At 39.5% G+C, this 18,924-nt stretch overlaps 1 pseudogene; it reads right to left on the reverse strand.

Annotated features, from left to right (window-relative positions):
* Positions 1–697: 697 nt before the first annotated feature.
* Positions 698–18,924, reverse strand: part of LOC140932097 (uncharacterized) — a 54,267-nt pseudogene continuing 36,040 nt past the window's right edge.

Below are 18,924 nucleotides of genomic sequence, written 5' to 3' on the forward strand. Positions count from 1 at the left end.
GTTTGAACTACAGGAAAGAATGCAAGGGATGCGATCCGCTGAATATCAAGCGACAATCCAGCTAAAATTTTTCATAATTATACATAATTATGAGAATGTTTAGACAATCAACCAATTAAAACCACTACCCGGTTTTCGGGTAGTGAGTGACGTCACTGGACGGCATTAACGGCTGGTCGATTCAGACGTTTCTGAGGGAGTAATAACGACTCGAAGTAATCGGATGAAATTCAGGCTACTCGCGCTTACCAGAAATGAACTTGTAATGAGGGTAAACGGTGCAAATGATTCGCTATAAAAAGCATAACCTTTGAACTTTTCTTAAAAGCAATCCTGGTTCGTTTCTTGCTTGAAAAAACTTCCCACTTCTAACAAAACTCAAATAGTGTTTTGTGTTGAACCTTTTTTCACACTCCACTTTCTACAAACCATCAAAAGTAGCCTTGTAATAACATTTTCCTTAAATTTTCGCGTTAATTGAAACAAAGCAACTACGTTTTTGATACCCTCTGGTTAGTGTTGAGAGTCGGTTCTAACATGCTATCAACTGGGAAGAACATTAACACTTTAAACAATTAGGAAAATTCTTTTAAACAAACAAATCACCCAGATCCAAATTAATTTAACGTTTAGTTAAATAGCTTACATTTACAAGGAAATATTAATAAATCACACAATTTTGAATACGTTAATTAAATTACGACGTTAGGTCTAGTAACCTCATATGGTCATCATAATGTTGACGAAGCAGCGGCTTGGTCTTAATCATCCTAAGACAAATCCAACAACGGTGTCTTTCTTCGTGTACTTTAAGAGATGTCCTCCAACGACAGGCCTTGTTACACTGCTTGCACCTGAAAGGTTTTTCACCAGTGTGTATTCTTTCATGTTTTTTCAGGTTTCCTGCCTCGCTAAAGGCCTTGTTACAGTGCTTGCACTGAAATGGCTTCTCACCAGTGTGTATTCTTTCATGTGCTTTCAGATGTCCTGCCTGGCTAAAGGCCTTGTTACATTGCTTGCACTTAAAAGGCTTCTCACCACTGTGTGTTCTTTCATGTCTTTTCAGACCTCCTGCTTGGCTAAACGCCTTGACACAATGGTTGCACTTAAATGGCTTCTCACCAGTGTGTTTTCTTTCATGTTCTTTCAGATTTCCTGCCTGGCTAAAGGCCTTGTTACATTTCTTGCACTTAAAAGGCTTCTCACCACTGTGTGTTCTTTCATGTCTTTTCAGACCTCCTGCTTGGCTAAACGCCTTGACACAATGTTTGCACTTAAAATGCTTCTCACCAGTGTGTTTTCTTTCATGTTCTTTCAGATTTCCTGACTGGCTAAAGGCCTTGTTACATTTCTTGCACTTAAAAGGCTTCTCACCACTGTGTGTTCTTTCATGACTTTTCAGATGTCCTGCTTGGCTAAACGCCTTGACACAATGATTGCAATTAAACGGTTTCTTACCACTGTGTGTTCTTTCATGTACTTTTAGATTTCCTGCCAGGCTAAAGGCCTTGTTACATTGCTTGCACTTAAAAGACTTCTCACCACTGTGTGTTCTTTCATGTCTTTTCAGATCTCCTGCTTGGCTAAACGCCTTGACACAATGCTTGCACTTAAATGGCTTCTCACCAGCGTGTATTCTTTCATGTACTTTCAGATTTCCTGCCTGCCTAAATGCCTTCTTACCTGTGGGTGTGGGTGCAAACACAACCTTTTTCTTCTATAATAGTCAAATATACATTAAAGCTGCTACTAATTCCTTTAAAAATTTTAGCTACAAAAGAAATATTATATTCATCTTCAGACTATGAAAGCAGCACTGTTACTAACAGCCGGGGTCCGGGTATTTCCTTAGCTAATACCAGCAAGAAAATAGACAAAAAACACTTCCTGTTTGTTCAATTCCCGCCTATTAAATGCATATACTAAGGAAAGTGAAGTTACAGTGACAGCCCTTTAGAAACTTTACATTTCGAAAACCTTTCAAAACTGTTTTTGGTGCCCTAGAATAATAATCTGTCCCAACATGCCTATCAAAAGAACCACAATTCAACGAGGCTGACATAATGTGCAAAAAGCTGTGAAGTTTGCAACAACAAAGTCTATTTGATGCTATGCATATTTCAACAAACACAAAAAGATACATGCTAGCATGGATGGCGAAATTATCCAAGATGTCATGTTGATGCTTTAAGACCGAAGAAACTAAGGTGTTTACAAGATATGGTAGAAAATATGATGATGGGCAAAAAATGCTACATATGATACACAGGGTCATGCCATTTAATATTCACAAACCCAGTTCAGGACATTATACAATGTCTTACATCAAGCAAAAAGCATCAAAAATTGCTCTTATGACTGTAATAACGAAATAATTTTCCCACGTCAAAACCCTAATATGAATCGAAGACACCAAAGTGGGAATTAAATTTGCTCAATTCCAAAAACAAGGCTCAAAGTTCTATATTTAATATCGGGGTGCTTTTTTGACCCGCAAGGAGAACAGGAGAAGGTTGTGCATTAATACATTTTTCCAGTGCATTGAGGAAAAAGTCACATTTTCTCAGTGTTAACAGTAACGTCAAAACAACTCATCAACTTAATTGCCATGTGGGTGAAGGTGGGTTGGTTATTGAATTATAAATGGTATGCCCACAGCCAAACAAAAACCATCAATGTTAGGGCAAAAGCAAGAGACCAAGAACGGAAATACTTCTGCTCCAGATACATGTAGAATTTAGATCAGGTGTAATGAGTCCATAAGCTCAAATGGAATACAAGGAAGAAAGTCACAGTGACACCACCCACATAATGCATCAGTCAATTCCAGCTGCGCCAAGCCCCCTCCCCCCCCCCCCCCCTTGGGCTGACCCCCAGGTATTATCATTTTTTGCCTTGGATGGCAAATTTCCGGGGATGGGGACTCTTGAGCTGTCAAATCGCCCGAGGTGGGGACGAAAAAAGAGGGCAAATGCTCCGTCCTCGGTCAACACTGCAACATTTTTCATTGATCGCACAGTCGAATAATGCCGTTTTAAGCATTTTAATGTGAGATTTTTTGTTTCATTTAACGTCTTCCTTTGTAATAGCGCTAGAATTCTAATGAAGACTTCACGCCGCGACGACATGCACCAGTTTGTGTTTTTCCTACTGATATAAAATTATTGACATTAAAATTAATAGAGCGTTGTAATGTTATATGTTACGAATAGTTGTTTGAATATGAAAGGATGTTCTTCAAATAATATCAACAGAAATTTGATTCAATAACCAAAAAACATTGATTCACATCGATAGCTCCGGTTTTCGCAATGTATAAATTCTTGCTTGATAAGCAATGAAGAAGTGCATGCATAAAATCGAGAACATGCCTTTACAACCCTCTTCAATTTATTCCTGTCCTTGACAGATGAGCCAATCTGCTTTTTTTCCAGTAAAACCTGTAGTTATATTCTGATAGGAAACTGCGTGCGTGTCAAAGGCTCAGGAATGGCCCCGGGGTTGGCAAATACCCGGCCCCCGGGCAGTGCAAAATTTGCAGATGCCCCACCCCTGGGACTGACAAGGCAGGCAAATGCCCCGCAGTTGCCGGGGGGGAGGGGGCGGGCTGGGCGCAGCTGGAATTGACTGATGCATAAATAATAAGAGTTACAAAACATCAACATGACACAAATAACAAAAGACAGCTTTGAATCTAAAGCAAACTTGATATTTTTTCACATTTCCTTTTTACCTTCAAAGTTTGCTTTCTACACCTAACAGTTTCTTGTGCGGTTTAAATAAATATTATATTAGTGAGTTTACGCAACAGGACGGCAGAACGCTCGTGTGTGACAAACGTGACAAGGCTATTTCTTACGTGTTTTGTCGTGATCTTCACTTAACATCAATGTTTTCAAAAAGATCTGTTTAAAGGAAAGTGAATTTTGGCGAAAAGTTATTTCAAACAAAATTATTATCACCCTTGTCACACAAGGTTTGCCTTCTTCTTCCCTCTCCCGTCCTGTTGCGTAAGTTCACTATCAAATCGATGTCAACGCAACCTAAACGCTAGCTTACGCTTTATTGTCATGATCCTTTGTTTTTGAGCTGGTAATACAGCTGGGAAAAAAATGTCCGATTTCTCCACGTTAAAGTCTATTATTTCAACTATATATCCGGATCGTAAAACATACAACTAATACACGTACCTCTCAATGTCATCATCTGTGAATGTCGCTTGAGCAAAGATGGCGACTTTCCCATGTCTTCCCATGCTCCTTTGTTTCTTCCTGAAAACCCTCATTCCCAGTTCCCATCGCGTTTAAGATGGTCCAATTTGTTTTAATTGAAAAATATACACCATCTTTATTCGATTAAACCCCCCAACTGTTTGTATTAACATTTCTAGAGTATCCGATATTAAAAATTACTGGATTTTAAAAATTTCACAATTACTGACAATAATTACGAAAATTTATTTAGAAACATTTGTAAAGCAAAAAGATTTTTAAAGTTCGAACGTGTCCCTTTTTTGCTGAGATGGAATAGTTATTGTCTGGATGATGTAGATTAAGTTGCCCCAAGTGCTTCACGCATAATCTTTGAATAAACGCCGCCGCGGCGTTTATTGATCGATTGCTTTCTACACAGCGTTGATTGATTGTTCTGAATGGGAGTAGTATTATAGGATAGTTTTCCATCTGCGGAGTTTACAGTAAAGCGTAATACCATCCCCTCTCCACCAAAGATTGAATTAATAATTTCATTATTGGAAGCTTTTAAATCGGCCTTTGGTTGTGGATGTCACTTTCAATTTCTGCACTCAGTCCTGCATACTTAATGAGCAGTGAAATCACACGCGAGGTAGTTATGAAATTTCTCCCAAGTCGGTTTCTTGAAATTGATGTAGACGTCCTTAAAGCAATTTTATCCATTTAAAGCTTTTCAATCTGATCGAATACAGAGGGTTTTCCGCTAGTGCCACGGATTTCACAGAACAAGTACCAACTCCGGATTCCAGTTAAGGATCCGGATTGCGGATTGCGGATTCCGGATTCCTGCTTTTATGCCGCAAACGCGAACACTGAGAAGTTATCTTAAAAAAGTCATTGTTCATTATGCGCATGCAGGAAAACAGATTTGAATTTGAGGCTGGTTGCGGCAACGACTAACACATTCATTTCTTCAAATGATCGCTTCACTAATGAAATTCTGGGGATACGCTTGACCAGTCTTGATTGTAATCATCGATGACGGCATTTTATCGAGTAAATACGGCATAGACAGAAGTCCAAGGGATAATAATCTAACTTAACGTAAAACACAAACAATCTCTCACAATAGAAAGTTTCTCGGAGATATCAGTTGTGGCCGGATTCATTTACCGCCGGTGCTAGAGGAGGTCCTCCCATCAAACGAACCTTGGAATTTCCGGATGTGGTAGAGGAGAGTAACATCGCTATGTTTGCCCACGATACAAAGATCTCTTGAAAGAGGTCAAGTCTGCTGCTGATGTTGTGTCTCTCCAGTCGGATCTGAATCGACTCGACGCTTGGTCAAAAGACTCCGGTCTCACTTTTAACGAGACAAAATGCAAGGCTCAGAGAATATCCAGGAAACTGAAGCCAATCGAGTTATCGTACACTATCAAAGGGAAAGTTCTAGAGTCAGTGGTCACCGAGTGTGACTTAGGAGTCCTTGTCGCTTAAGACCTCACATGGAGCAAACAAGTGTTTGAGCAGTCGTGACGCGCAAATAAGCTGTTAGGTTACATTAGACGTAATACCGGATTTACACGAAGCACTGAAGTTAGGCGATCGGTTTATCTCACTTTAGTTAGATCTCTTTTCGGCTATGAAACCCCAATTTCGGCTCCTCAATCTATCGAACTAATTACAAGAATTGAAAGGACATAAAGGCGTGCCACTAAATATATTCTCAAATTGTCTTTTTCCTGCACAATTTCTTACATGGATAGACTTAAAACTCTGGATCTGCTGCCATAAACATTCGGCCACGAGTATCCACAGGCGTCCCAAGCTCACGTTACGACTGTGTTATCATGTGTAAATAGTAACTTTCTCAATAGAGAGTCGGTGTCGTGTTACAAGCAATCGTTGAGACTTTGTATGAGAAATAAAATACTAAGGTCTGCGAACGCTAATTATAAAATAACTAAGATAGTACGCGCGCTCTGATTGGCCGAGAGGAGTGTTTGCATGAGAGTATGTAAGCATGGTTGTAGCGTCAAGTTGTTTGGCTTTGCGCGCGCTAATCACGCAAGCACAAATTTGAAAAAGTTTTCGAGTTCAAAACTCAAAAAGCTTACTTTATTTACCCATTCCTTCGTCGGCTGAAACTTGGAAAATCGTTACAAAGAAGGTGTGTACATTTTTCTTCGCTTAAGCTGACCGTTTTAAGCGAGAAAAATCCGTATTTTGCAAAGCATCTTTTTGCAAAACAAGAACTGATTACGCGTGCAAGACTTCGTGGACAAGATTTTGCGACTGGTAAGAATTTCTCTTTTAATCAGTGTTTTGCAACGAGTTTTGCGTTTTTTTCTCGGGAAGGTTATTTTATAAAAGCAATGGAAAACTTTTTCCTGTGTTTGCATAGCCTGATATAAACACTCGAGGCGTTGGGAGAATTCTCGACAGCTATGCAAACCCTCGACTTCGTCTCGGGTTTGCATAACTGTCTCGAATTCTCCCAACCCCTCTCGTGTTTATATCAGGCTATGCAAACACGGAAAACGTTTTCTATTGCTTAAATATCATTATTCTTACTTATTTTTCTATAAAATAAATAAAGGAGACTTACCTTTGATGTATTCCTGTATTTTTTGATGTGAATTCATCGATTCAGTCTGTTTTTTTGGCTGTTAATTATTGTTTGACCCCTGTCACTCTCTTATCACGAGGCCTACCAGATCTTCATCCAGTGGTGTTATTAAATTTGTAGAGCCTAAATGTCAGGCAGCAACTTATCAAAAGTCCTATATCATCAGATGCATACGCGTCTGAAACGTTGTTGCTGATGAACTGAACCTGCGCATGAACGCCCTGAATGATTTTAAACAGGCAATGGTAGACATGATAACAAAACCGCCTTAAGTAATTATACGACTGTGAAAATCCCACACTTTTGTGTCGTAGTCTTGCCCAGCCTATCTCGTGTTGTTTTTAATTTTGTGATCATGTACAGTGAAACCTCTATTAAGCGGACCCCCAATTAAGCGGACACCCTCTATTAAGCGGACACTAAGCCGGGTCCCGAAACAAACGTCTGATATTTCCCTTTATAACGAACCCCTATTCAGCAGACACTTCTATTAAGCGGACGCGGACACTAAATAAGTTTTATTTGGCTATAAATTGACAATAGTAGTATTTGGGACTGAATTGACAATAGTAGTATTAAATTACGTCCTTGAAATACATACTGAAGTCAGCTAATGTTTTTGCATTTACAAACAAAATAAAGTCGGCAATGAAAGGTAATGAACCTTAACTCTAGATGTCTTCTTTAATAGCATGCAACTTTATCACAGTACAGAGTAACCGTTGAATGTTGTTCGTTAACAAACATTGCGCAATTTTTACAAAAAAGCGGACACCCTCTATTAAGCGGACACTTGGGAAGGTCCCGAAGGTGTCCGCTTAATAGAGGTTTCACTGTATTTTAAATATTCTATTATTTTAATTGTCTGGGCCCGCAGTAATTGGCTCACGCTGTTGCGGAATCCCTGCCACTTTTTCTTTGTTATTTTGTTTGATTACCCTTCTTATGTATTTGTATTTGTATATGTATTATGTTGGCAAAACTAATAAAATAAATAAAATAAATCAATTCCGTACCGCGCTTCGATGGTTTAGTTTCAAACAGAGGTATGGAGGCTACAAGTATTAAATACATTGTTTGATTTCTTTTCATATATATTTTTTGGCTATCGGCTTATTTCTCTTAATTCATAGATGATACTGTTGGCGCTTTACACCTACGCTAGGTTTTGAGATAAACGTATTTTACATTTCGGAAAATACCGTAAAATTTCGAAAATAATCCCCGGGGCTTATATTTTTCAAAGGCCATTTTTGAGGAGCTTACTTTTGGAAGGGCTTATTCGTAGAGCGAAATTTAAGTTTCAAAATCGGTTACGTTTATACTGGGAGGGAAATGTGCGTCTCAAAATCCATCGGGCTAACTTATAGTTGGAAGGGTAATTTTTGTCGGTAATTTGTGGCACGTTTTTACTGAAACTCGCTTTGAAGACGTAGATCTTTCTAAAACTCAACCATGCAAGTACTTTTTTTACATGTACCGAGGAAATCAATGTCAAGACTGAATACTGAACTACGCAAACAGCAAAATACTGTGAAACCTTCTGACTACAATCATTTGGCAAACGTAATACAGTCAAACCTCTCTAATAGGGACACCAAAGGGACAGAACCAAGTGTCCGCTTTACAGAGGTGTCCGTATTATAGAGGTAGAGAATGTATGATTTTTGGTATTTCTGGGACCAAACAAACTGTCCGTAATAGAGAGGTGTCCGTAAGGAGAGGTTAGACTGAATTTCTTTGGCAAATGCAAACATTAATGTGTTACTGTATAGCTTTTGCTTTATTTTGAATTTGAGGGCAATTTCAGAGTACAATCAATTTGGGGCTTTTCTTCGTTCCTCAAAAAAAACCTTCGTTAAATATCAGACAATTGAGTACCCTGTGAGCAGTGGTTTCTCCAGGCCGGACACTGCGCTACGAAAGGAGAGAAACCACCGCGCCACAAAACAACTATAATTCAAATATAATCCTCACTGATAAGTCATTCTTCCTCAAGCCGTTCAAGATATAAGGAATAATGTGTGAATTTGAAATAGATCACATATACCATGACATATAGTTAATACGAGTCGCTGATGGTTCATTGTTACTTCCAGTGCAACTCAACATAATATTCTCACTGCATACACAATTGGCCCGTGAGGTGGGAAATGAGTAACTCCTTAAATTTCCGTCGTGTTGGCCCTGCGCGCTGGTGGCATAAATCATTACTGCCCTTGGTTAGAATCGCCAGATTTCTGCCCGCCTCTTGGCCAGTTCAACGGAGTTAGTTGAAGTGACTTCAAAGTTTCGCCCCTCTCACCTCCCCTGGTGGCGGTCGATCTCGCATACCCTCACTACTCTGCATGCTTATTGTCCTGGCAGTCGCTGTTTCCTCCCGTGTCGGGACAATAGGCATGCAGTGCGAATATCATACGACAGGAACAATTTTCGCTCGCTTAGTTCTCTGCTGTTCCTTGAAGATCTACTCAGGGATTATCGCAATTTGACCAATAAATAAAAATAAATATTAATGTCGAATCTTCGTTTTATTCACCTTTCTTCTGTTGAGAATCATCCGCCAGCAGAGCATTTCTTTCGCTTGGTCGTTTTTGGCGTACTTGTGAAGGATTCTGAATAAATCGAGGAAGATCTTTGTTGAGCATGCGCGGCACGTTGCTAAGATATAGTTTCTAATCCAGGCCTTTAGTCGTACGCTTGCTTCAGCCGGCTCAGTTATGACCATTGGTTTAAATATAAATGGATGCTCACACTCGAAAAAAAACTACCTCAAACCTCATTCAGGCGGAGCTTCCTTTTCTCCTCCTCAGCCAATGAGGCTCTGCTCGCAGGGTGTTGAGAACCTACAATCCTGGACAAAAGGCCTGGGGAAAGCGATGCAATATTAAATTTCGTGATTCCTGTCATTTTTGGTTGCCGTAAGTCGCCTTCAACGTTGCTTGTGGGGTGAGGGAAGGGGTTGGCCACATTCGACTTGAAAAAGCCTCATGAACAGGCTGTTTACAGCAAGCGGTTCACGTGGTACAAAATTGCCATACAGGAGAACAAGAGATGTACTAAGACAACAAACACGAAGGAAAATTGCCATTTTAAATGATGTCAGCTCTTTGTTTGTGTTGTCCCAGTATGTCCCTTGCTCTCCAACATAGCAGACAGACTGATTCTAGACTGAGAAAACAGCTGACATTTCGTGACGCCACCACTGGCTTCCCTGCGAAAAGACGTTTAAGGAAAGACCGCAGACGAAATATCACTACCTAGATCTAATACATCAGACTGGTTTAAGCAAATTTCCCACGCTTCCAGACCAGTCGTATCTGGGTGGCAAGGCGTCATCATTATGGAGTTTCTGTAAGTCGTATACCAGAGTAGGCTCAATTACCAGCCGCTGTTTGTCAACTGAGCCGAAGCTGCTCCTCCGAACAGCCGGCTGGATGCATGAGTTTGCTATTGTCAATTACCACCAATCAGGCCCCGGTTGCTCGAAAGATGGTTAATTTAACCATAATTTTTATGTTAGTTGGTAACGGTTGATTAAATTTGCTAACCGTGGGTTAACTAACTGTTGGTTAAATTCCCGTTGCTCGAAGGTCTGTTGAGCTGACGCTAATCCTTTGTTAGTTAACCAATGGTTTAATAAAATATACCAGACTTTAACCATCTCCGAACAGGTTTGACAAGTCTTTCCAACGAAAGGGTTTTAGCAGGGAGCTTTTAATAGGGACCTTAAGAAACTACGACGGCGAGGGCACCGGCAACGTCAGAAAGCAATAGGTTTAGATTAGCAAAACAACAACTCTGCACGTGCATCACGCTTTTTTGTACATTTCTTTACCGTCCCTGCACGACTACGAGGTGAAATGACCAAATTTAAAGCGTTTTTGAGGACTGGAACAGCAAGGCGATAAATTCTACCATCTCTGTCTGAACTCCGGTGCGGCCCCCTCTCTTCCGCTCTTACATAAATTCCCTTCTTTTAAGTAACTCGGCGACTTGGGATAATCGCGAAATGGTTTGAAACGATGCGGAGTCTATTTTTCAGCGAGATTTTCATGGACGTTGCCGTTGTCGGATGGTAAGGTCCCCAATAGCAACGACGACGGCAACGGTAACGACAACGTCAAGAAAGGAATAGGTTTAGATTAGCAAAACAACAACTTTGGATGCGCATCACGCTGCTTTGAGCATTTCTATGCCGTCACTGCACGACTACGACGTGAAAATGCCTAATTTGATGTTTTTATGGAGGACGTTAACAAGCCAGACAAGCGACAACAAACTTTTCTTTCTCTCTCTAAACTTAAATGCGGTCTCCAAGAAATCAACTCCAGGGAAATTCTCCTACATTTGACATTTTCCGCGAATTGGAATAAACGCGACATTATTTAAGTATGAAAAAGCGCGAATTCACGTTAAAAGTGACATTTTCGCTGCCTTCGCCATCGTCGATGCTAAAGCTCCCTTTTTACTATATTCTGTCCACTTTTAACAGTAAAATGGATGCCGAAAATTCTCTGCTTGAGCTTGAAGCTGTTAAGTCCCTGCTGTCAATAAAACCGCCTGCAGGAAACGAAAACCAAATTTTTCAGCGCAAGAAATTGCAAAAATATATAGCTCAAAGGTTTAAAGAAAATCAAGCAGCACTGAAATCAAAGTTTATACTAACTTCACCACTAACAAAGTGAAGCGAACGTCATTTTAACCGATGGTTAACACGGTTAACACTAGTAGCGAGGTATGTTAAATTTAACGCATGGTTAGAAGAAATAAAACCCATGGTTAACACTAACCGGCGTTCAAGCAACCAGAACTAACCCTCGGTTAACTTTTAACCATTGGTTAGGGGGGTTTAACCATTGGTTAAGGGTTAACCATCTTGCGAGCAACCGGGGTCAGATCGTTACCTGCTCAAATCGAGCGGGCAGCATAAATTTATTTTCCTGCAGCACGAGATTTCAAACGAAGGATGCAAATTTGTTGTTTGATGTGGCGTGCTATCGTGTTTAAGAGCGTTTTAAGCTTAAAACCTTAAATATTTAAAGTATTAGCTTAAAGAAACTAGCAAATGGTAGGTATGATTTTGAAGTTCAACCAACCGCAACCATGGTTGTTGACAGCTAACGTAAAAGAGACGACTGTCAAGTCCATCGGTAATGCAAGATCGATGTAAATACAATTCGTACGCGTTTCTGCTGATTTTTATGGCAAATACCAAGGCGAAGACAAAGTAGAGAACAACATTTGTTCGGTATTTAATTACATTTCCCATTTCCGATGTTTGGTAACGACGCATAAATTAAAATTTTGAATTTACGTCACAGACACGATAGGCCACTCACGGATAGGATAAGGACAGGATAGGATAGTATAACTGTTTTATTATCAACAGAGCGCCTACAGACACATGTGTTTACAACGATAACAAAGATTTTCGTGCAATAATTACAGAGGTGTACATTTGTAAAATTTATACAACTATTAAACAAGGTTATATTTAACGCGTCTATCTCTTTCGCGGAAGCGATCATACAGGGGCACCCAACGGCAATTTTCGAGAAAATATCTGTTCGGAAGACGATTTGAGATCTAGAATTTTCGGAGCATTTGTTGTAAAGTTTTTTGCTTGCCTGCCTCTCCTAGGATTTTCGAACATCTACAAAATGGTATAATTACCCAATTTTTAACGGATTTTGACACTAAAAAAGGCCACCTAGAAGTTTCGGGAGCCTTTTCCGGCTGAAATTTTCGAGAAGGTAAGTTTTTATCCCTATAATTTTCGGATCACTAGACTTTCAGCTAGGAAATCCGAACAGATGAAAAGTTTTTAGGGGATAAAAATATGCCTATATCTACCGTTTGAATACTAAAATACGTTCAACAATGCTATGTTAAGTGGTTTTCAACTATATCCTCGTTGGGTGCCCCTGATCATATACGTATTTAGCCACAATTTTTTGCGTTTTCTCTCCTTGCTCCATACTTATCAACGTTGCAAAGGCAGAGCTAGGAGTCATAGAGTCAAGAATAAGATTAGTTTCCTTTTTTAGCGTATTGAACGGCCTCTCCTAGGATCCCTATAGGCTATGCAATTCATCAAAAAATGCTCCTCGTCTTCTAATCCAGTTTTACATAATGGACAGATTCTTTGGTCTGGTGGTTGATAGGGTTTAACGTATCGTCCAGTTTCAATTGCTAGTTTGTGGTTGCTTAATCTTAGCTTTGTGATTGCTACTCTATGATTGATGTTTGTTACATTTGTGAGGAAATTTTCGTAGTCATGGGTACGTTTAAATTTCCTTGTTTCTTTGATGCAGATCCTTTCGTTCATCATTTGTATTTCACTAATCCATGTTTGCTGTTCTATGTCTAAGAGTCTCCGTCGTATATAGTTCATGATTGCGGGAGTGTTAATTTTCGCTGACCATATGTCGCCAAGACCTGCGAGATTTAATAGTCGTTTTAATTTGCTTGACCAAAGTTCCTTTTTATCTTGACCAATTTGGTCTGTAAATGTTATTCCAGAGAGTTTATTTTGGTGCTCTGGCTCACAAAATTTCAGCCAATATTTAATGGCTCTGCACTTTGTCTTTGTTCGCATTGGGAAACGGCCTACCTCCGATCTGCACGCATTTGAACTACAGAATTTGTTAACTCCCAAGAGGCACCTAATGAACTTTGTTTGAACAAACTCAATTGGATCATTTTCTAGCTTTCCGTCGTGATCGACCCCCCAGACCTCGCTTCCGTAGGTGAGTATTGGGGAAATAAGCGTGTCAAAAATTTTCATTGTGAGCTGTACATCGTCTATGAAATGGTCGCCCATTTCCTTCCTGAGTTTGTACAAAGCTTTAAGGGCAACCTTTTTTATTTCCTGTTTAGCGTACGTGAAGGTCCCATAAGTACTAAACTGAAGGCCAAGATATTTGTAATTGCTAACATTGTCAAGTTTACTGCCTCTATAGTATAATACGTGCTTATTCATGGTTCTCCCGCAGTCATTAAAAATTAACACCTTAGTTTTATTAAGGTTAACCGACAAGTCGTTTTCTTTGCAGTATTCACTGAGGGAATCCAAATAATCCTGCAGTCCGTTTTTTGATTTGGAAAATATGACCAAGTCATCCGCGTAGAGCATACAACTTAACGGTAACTCGTTTAGTTCTACGTCATTTAGGTTCTTGGCCTTAAATTCCTCTGAAAGGTCACTGAGATAAAGGTTAAAAAGGGTTGGCGAGAGCAGGCAACCTTGTTTTACACCGGTATGGCATCGAAAGGCAGGTGTTAGCATATTTTCTATTTTCACAGATGATTTATCATTGGAGTACATTGAATGTAAAATCTCAAGGAAGCGCCCCGTTACTCCCGCTAGCTTCAATTTTTGAAACAGTTTCCCTCTGGGGATACTATCGAATGCTTTACTAAAGTCAACAAAGCAGGTGAATAAAAGGTTATTTGATTTCTTGGGTTTAGATTTAACATATTTGTCTATTAGTGCTTTTAAAATGAAGATACTGTCCTGTGTACCATGTTTTTTTCGGAAGCCACATTGTTCTGGAGTAATTATGCCCTTTTCAATTAGATAGTCACAAAGCCTGCTATTCATTATTGAGGTAAAAATCTTTCCCATGGCTGATAAGAGAGTAATTCCTCTATAATTCTCTGGGTTGGACGGATCATCTTTTTTGAAGATTGGTATAATTAGGACATGACTCCACAGAGTAGGGTATTTACCACTGGTTAGGATTTTATTGAAAAGGATTGTGAGAGGCCCTTTTAGGGCCTTTTTGCCATGTTTGAGCAGCTCGCATAAAATGTTATCTACCTCCCGAGGCCTTTCCAGTTTTTAAGAGGTCGATAGCAGTTACCGTTTCCTGTTCAGATATTTCATAATCTAGGGGCCCCAAGGCCTCTGATCTTGTTAGTATGTACTCTTCGTTTTGCTGTTTTCGTGCGTTTAACTTTTTAAAGTAACTGTAAAACTTCTCTAAGTCCTCAGATGTGTTTTTTTTGCATATTTTTGGATTTGCCCAGGTTGAATAATTTCCTAAGTTGTCTCCACGCAGTTTTAGCATTACTGAGATCAATGCATTTAATTATCCGATTATAATGCTGGCGTTTTTTTTTACTCACGTGTCCAGCCGTCTCTTCTCGGGGAGGACCGAGAGAGCGGCGAAAATCGAGCCTAATACTATACTCGAGGTCCTTATCACGAAAAACCTCGCGTGTCTCGTATGCCACTAAAGTTAAGTAACCCTTTTCGGGTGGGGTCAGGAACTAGACGGGTTTCTAACCGAGAATATATGCTTAAGACTCCTTATACTGTAAAAACAACGGTCAAGGTTGTAGAATTAATTTAGTGAATTCAATGATCACTTTAAGCCCTAGCGTTCAAGCGCTATCCACTGGATAAAGATCTCTCTAGTGCATAACGTAATTGTTTCCCCGAATATTTATCCGTTGGATAGTGATTCGTCTGGTAAAAAGCACTATCCAACGCTTCAACAGCCGAAGGCAGGAAAATAAGCAACGCTTTGACGATAAAAAAGAAACACAGCTTAAGCGCATTTCCGATAGACACTCGTGGCGAAAATATCAACACTTTCTAGGCTGTTTAATATGTAGAACATAATAGTCTAGAGAGCATTTTACTTCAAACCAAACACTGTATTTTCTATTTTTGCACAAAATGAACATAACTATAAACATAAGCTCAAAGAGATTTAAAAACGGAACCACAAAAAATATTTTCCTTTGTCACGAAAGCGACACGTCTACAAGATAAAGGTACAAATAAAAATTTCAAGCGTGAAAGTTCTAAACCTAACACCGCTCCTAAATAAACAAAAAATATTAACGACAATGCTGCCTCAAAAATAAGCCAATGATGTAATGACGCCCGTGATCAGAATCACCTATGTTGATGAGGTTACTGGAAAAATGGCCGATAAAAGAACAGCCTCAACACTATCACAGTTAATAAGGAATGCCAAAAAACACACCTTATTATAAGGATAAGGCCACACAAATAGCTGCTTTGCGAGTAACGAATAACTCTCACTTTCGTGAGGCCTCATCGCTAAAATCGTTTTGTTACACTTTTAAATTTCCTTTAAAGGCCACTTGTCAACAGGGAACGTTCTCACACACCACACAGTATATCTTCAAACCACTACTCTCCCGTACAAAACATCCGCCATTTATGTTTCTCTTGCTTCGCTGCGCTGCGGCCACAAACTATATGAGCCGAAAACAAAAAAGTTCCAAATGTAAACTTTTTGCCAATGATTGACACCATAAGAACTGTCTTGTTACTTTTTTCAACGAAAACAAAACAGCAGGTTCCTGAGGGTCTTCAATCCCTAAAAGTTTTAAATTGAACAAGAAACTGAAACTGAACTTTTTTGCAAATGATCGAACCACAACAATTGACGCTAGACTGTAAATGTTAACTCTTTCCGCGTCTATTTACAGAAAACAGCTAACGTGTCTTAAGTGTTCAAGCAGTCTGCCACCACTAAATGCACCAATCAAACCAGAAACTAACACTGAAACTACCACCGTACGAGGGTCGCGAGCTTACCACAAATTAACTTGTAATCGCGGTAAACGGTGTAAATGATTCGCTATAAAAAGCATAACTTTTAAACTTTTCTTAAAAGAAATCCTGGTTCGACTCCTGCTTGAAAAAACTTGCCACTTTTAAAAAACTCAAACAGAGTTTTGTGTGGAACCTTTTTTCACACTCCACTTTCTACAAGCCTTGAACAAAAGCCTTGTAATAACATTTTCCTTAAATTTTCGCGTTAGTTGAAACAAAGCAACTACGTTTTTGATACCCCCCTATTTAGCGTTGACAGTCGGTTCTAACATGCTATCAACTGGGAAGAACATGGCTTCTCACCTGTGTGTCTTCTTTCATGTACTTTCAGAATTTCTGCGCGGCTAAAGGCCTTGTTACATTGCTTGCACTTAAACGGCTTCTCACCACTATGTATTCTTTCATGTCTTTGCACTTAAAGGTCTTGTTACATTGCTTGCACTTAAAAGGCTTCTCACCAGTGTGTATTCTTTCATGTACTTTTAGAATTCCTGCCTGGCTAAATGATTAGCTTAAATTTACAAGGAAATATTAATAAATCATTATACAAAGTTAAGTCACACCATGTTGAATATGTTCATTAAATCTACGACGTTAGGTCCAGTAACCTCATATGGTCATCATAATGTTGACAAAGCAGAGGCTTGGTCTTAATCATCTTAAGACAAATCCAACAACGATGTCTTTCTTCGTGTGCTTTAAGACCTTGCCTCCAACAAAAGGCCTTGTTACACTGATTACACTTGAAAGGTTTTTCACCCGTGTGTATTCGTTCGTGTTCTTTCACATATCGTGGCCAGCGAAACGCCTTGTCACATTTCTTGCAATTAAACGGTTTCTCACAACTGTGTGTTCTTTCATGTGCTTTTAGAGCTCCTGCCTGGCTAAAGGCCTTGTTACAATGCTTGCACTTAAATGGCTTCTCTCCTGTGTGTCTTCTTTCATGTACTTTGAGACTTCCCGCCTGGCTAAAGGCCTTGTTACATTGCTTGCACTTAAAAGGCTTCTCACCAGTGTGTATTCTTTCATGTCTTTTCAGATCTCCTGCTTGGCTAAACGCCTTGACACAATGCTTGCACTTAAATGGCTTCTCACCAGTGTGTATTCTTTCATGTACTTTTAGATCTCCTGTCTGGCTAAAGGCCTTGTTACATTGCTTGCACTTAAACGGCTTCTCACCACTATGTATTCTTTCATGTCTTTTCAGATGTCCTGCCTGGCTAAAGGCCTTGTTACACTGCTTGCACTTAAAAGGCTTCTCACCAGTGTGTATTCTTTCATGTACTTTTAGATCTCCTGCCTGGCTAAAGGCCTTGTTACATTCCCTGCACTTAAATGGCTTCTCACCTGTGTGTCTTCTTTCATGTACTTTCAGAATTTCTGCCCGGCTAAAGGCCTTGTTACATTGCTTGCACTTAAACGGCTTCTCACCACTATGTATTCTTCCATGTCTTTTCAGATGTCCTGCCTGGTTAAAGGCCTTGTTACATTGCTTGCACTTAAAAGGCTTCTCACCAGTGTGTATTCTTTCATGTGCTTTCAGACTTCCTGCCCGGCTAAAGGCCTTGTTACATTGCTTGCACTTAAAAGGCTTCTCACAAGTGTGTATTCTTATATGTCTTTTCAGATTTCCAGCCTCGCTAAACGCCTTGTCACAATGCTTGCACTGAAATGGCTTCTCACCAGTGTGTATTTTTTCATGTTTTTTCAGATTTCCTGCAAGGCTAAATGACTTTTTACATTGCTTGCACTTAAATGGTTTTTCACCAGTGTGTGTTTTTTCATGTACTTTCAGATTTTCTGCATGACTGAAGGTCTTGTCACATTGCTTGCACTTAAATGGCTTCTCACCAGTGTGTATTCTTTCATGTACTTTCAGATTTCCTGCCTGGCTAAAGGCCTTCTTACCTGTGGGTGTGGGTGCAAACACTTAACTATTTTCTTCTATAATAGTCAAATATGCTATTAAAACTGCTACTAACGCTTTGTAAATTTTAGCTACAAAAACATATTATATTTATCTTCAGACTATAAAAGCAGCACTGTTGCTAACAGCTGGGGTCCGGGTATTTCCTTAGCTAATAAGAACAAGAAAATAGACAAAAAACACTTCCTGTTTGTTCAATTCCCGCCTATTAAATGCATATACCAAGAAAAGTGAGGTTAAAATGACAGCCCTGTAAAAACGTGACATTTTTTTACATTTCGAAAACCTTTCAAAACTGTTTTTGGTACCCTAGAATAATAATCTGTCCCAACATGCCTATCAAAAGAACCACAATTCAACGAGGCTGACATAATGTGCAAAAAGCTGTGAAGTTTGCAACAAAAAGCTTATAATTAAAAACTGACCACAGAGTCTATTTGATGCTATGCATGTTTCAACAAACACAAAAAAGATACATGCTAGCATGGGTGGTGAAATTATCCAAGATGTCATGTTGATGCTTTAAGACCGAAGAAACTAAGGTGTTTACAAGATATGGTAGAAAATATGATGA

The sequence above is a fragment of the Porites lutea genome, chromosome 3 (assembly GCF_958299795.1).
Source record: "Porites lutea chromosome 3, jaPorLute2.1, whole genome shotgun sequence".
Lineage (NCBI taxonomy): Eukaryota > Metazoa > Cnidaria > Anthozoa > Scleractinia > Poritidae > Porites > Porites lutea.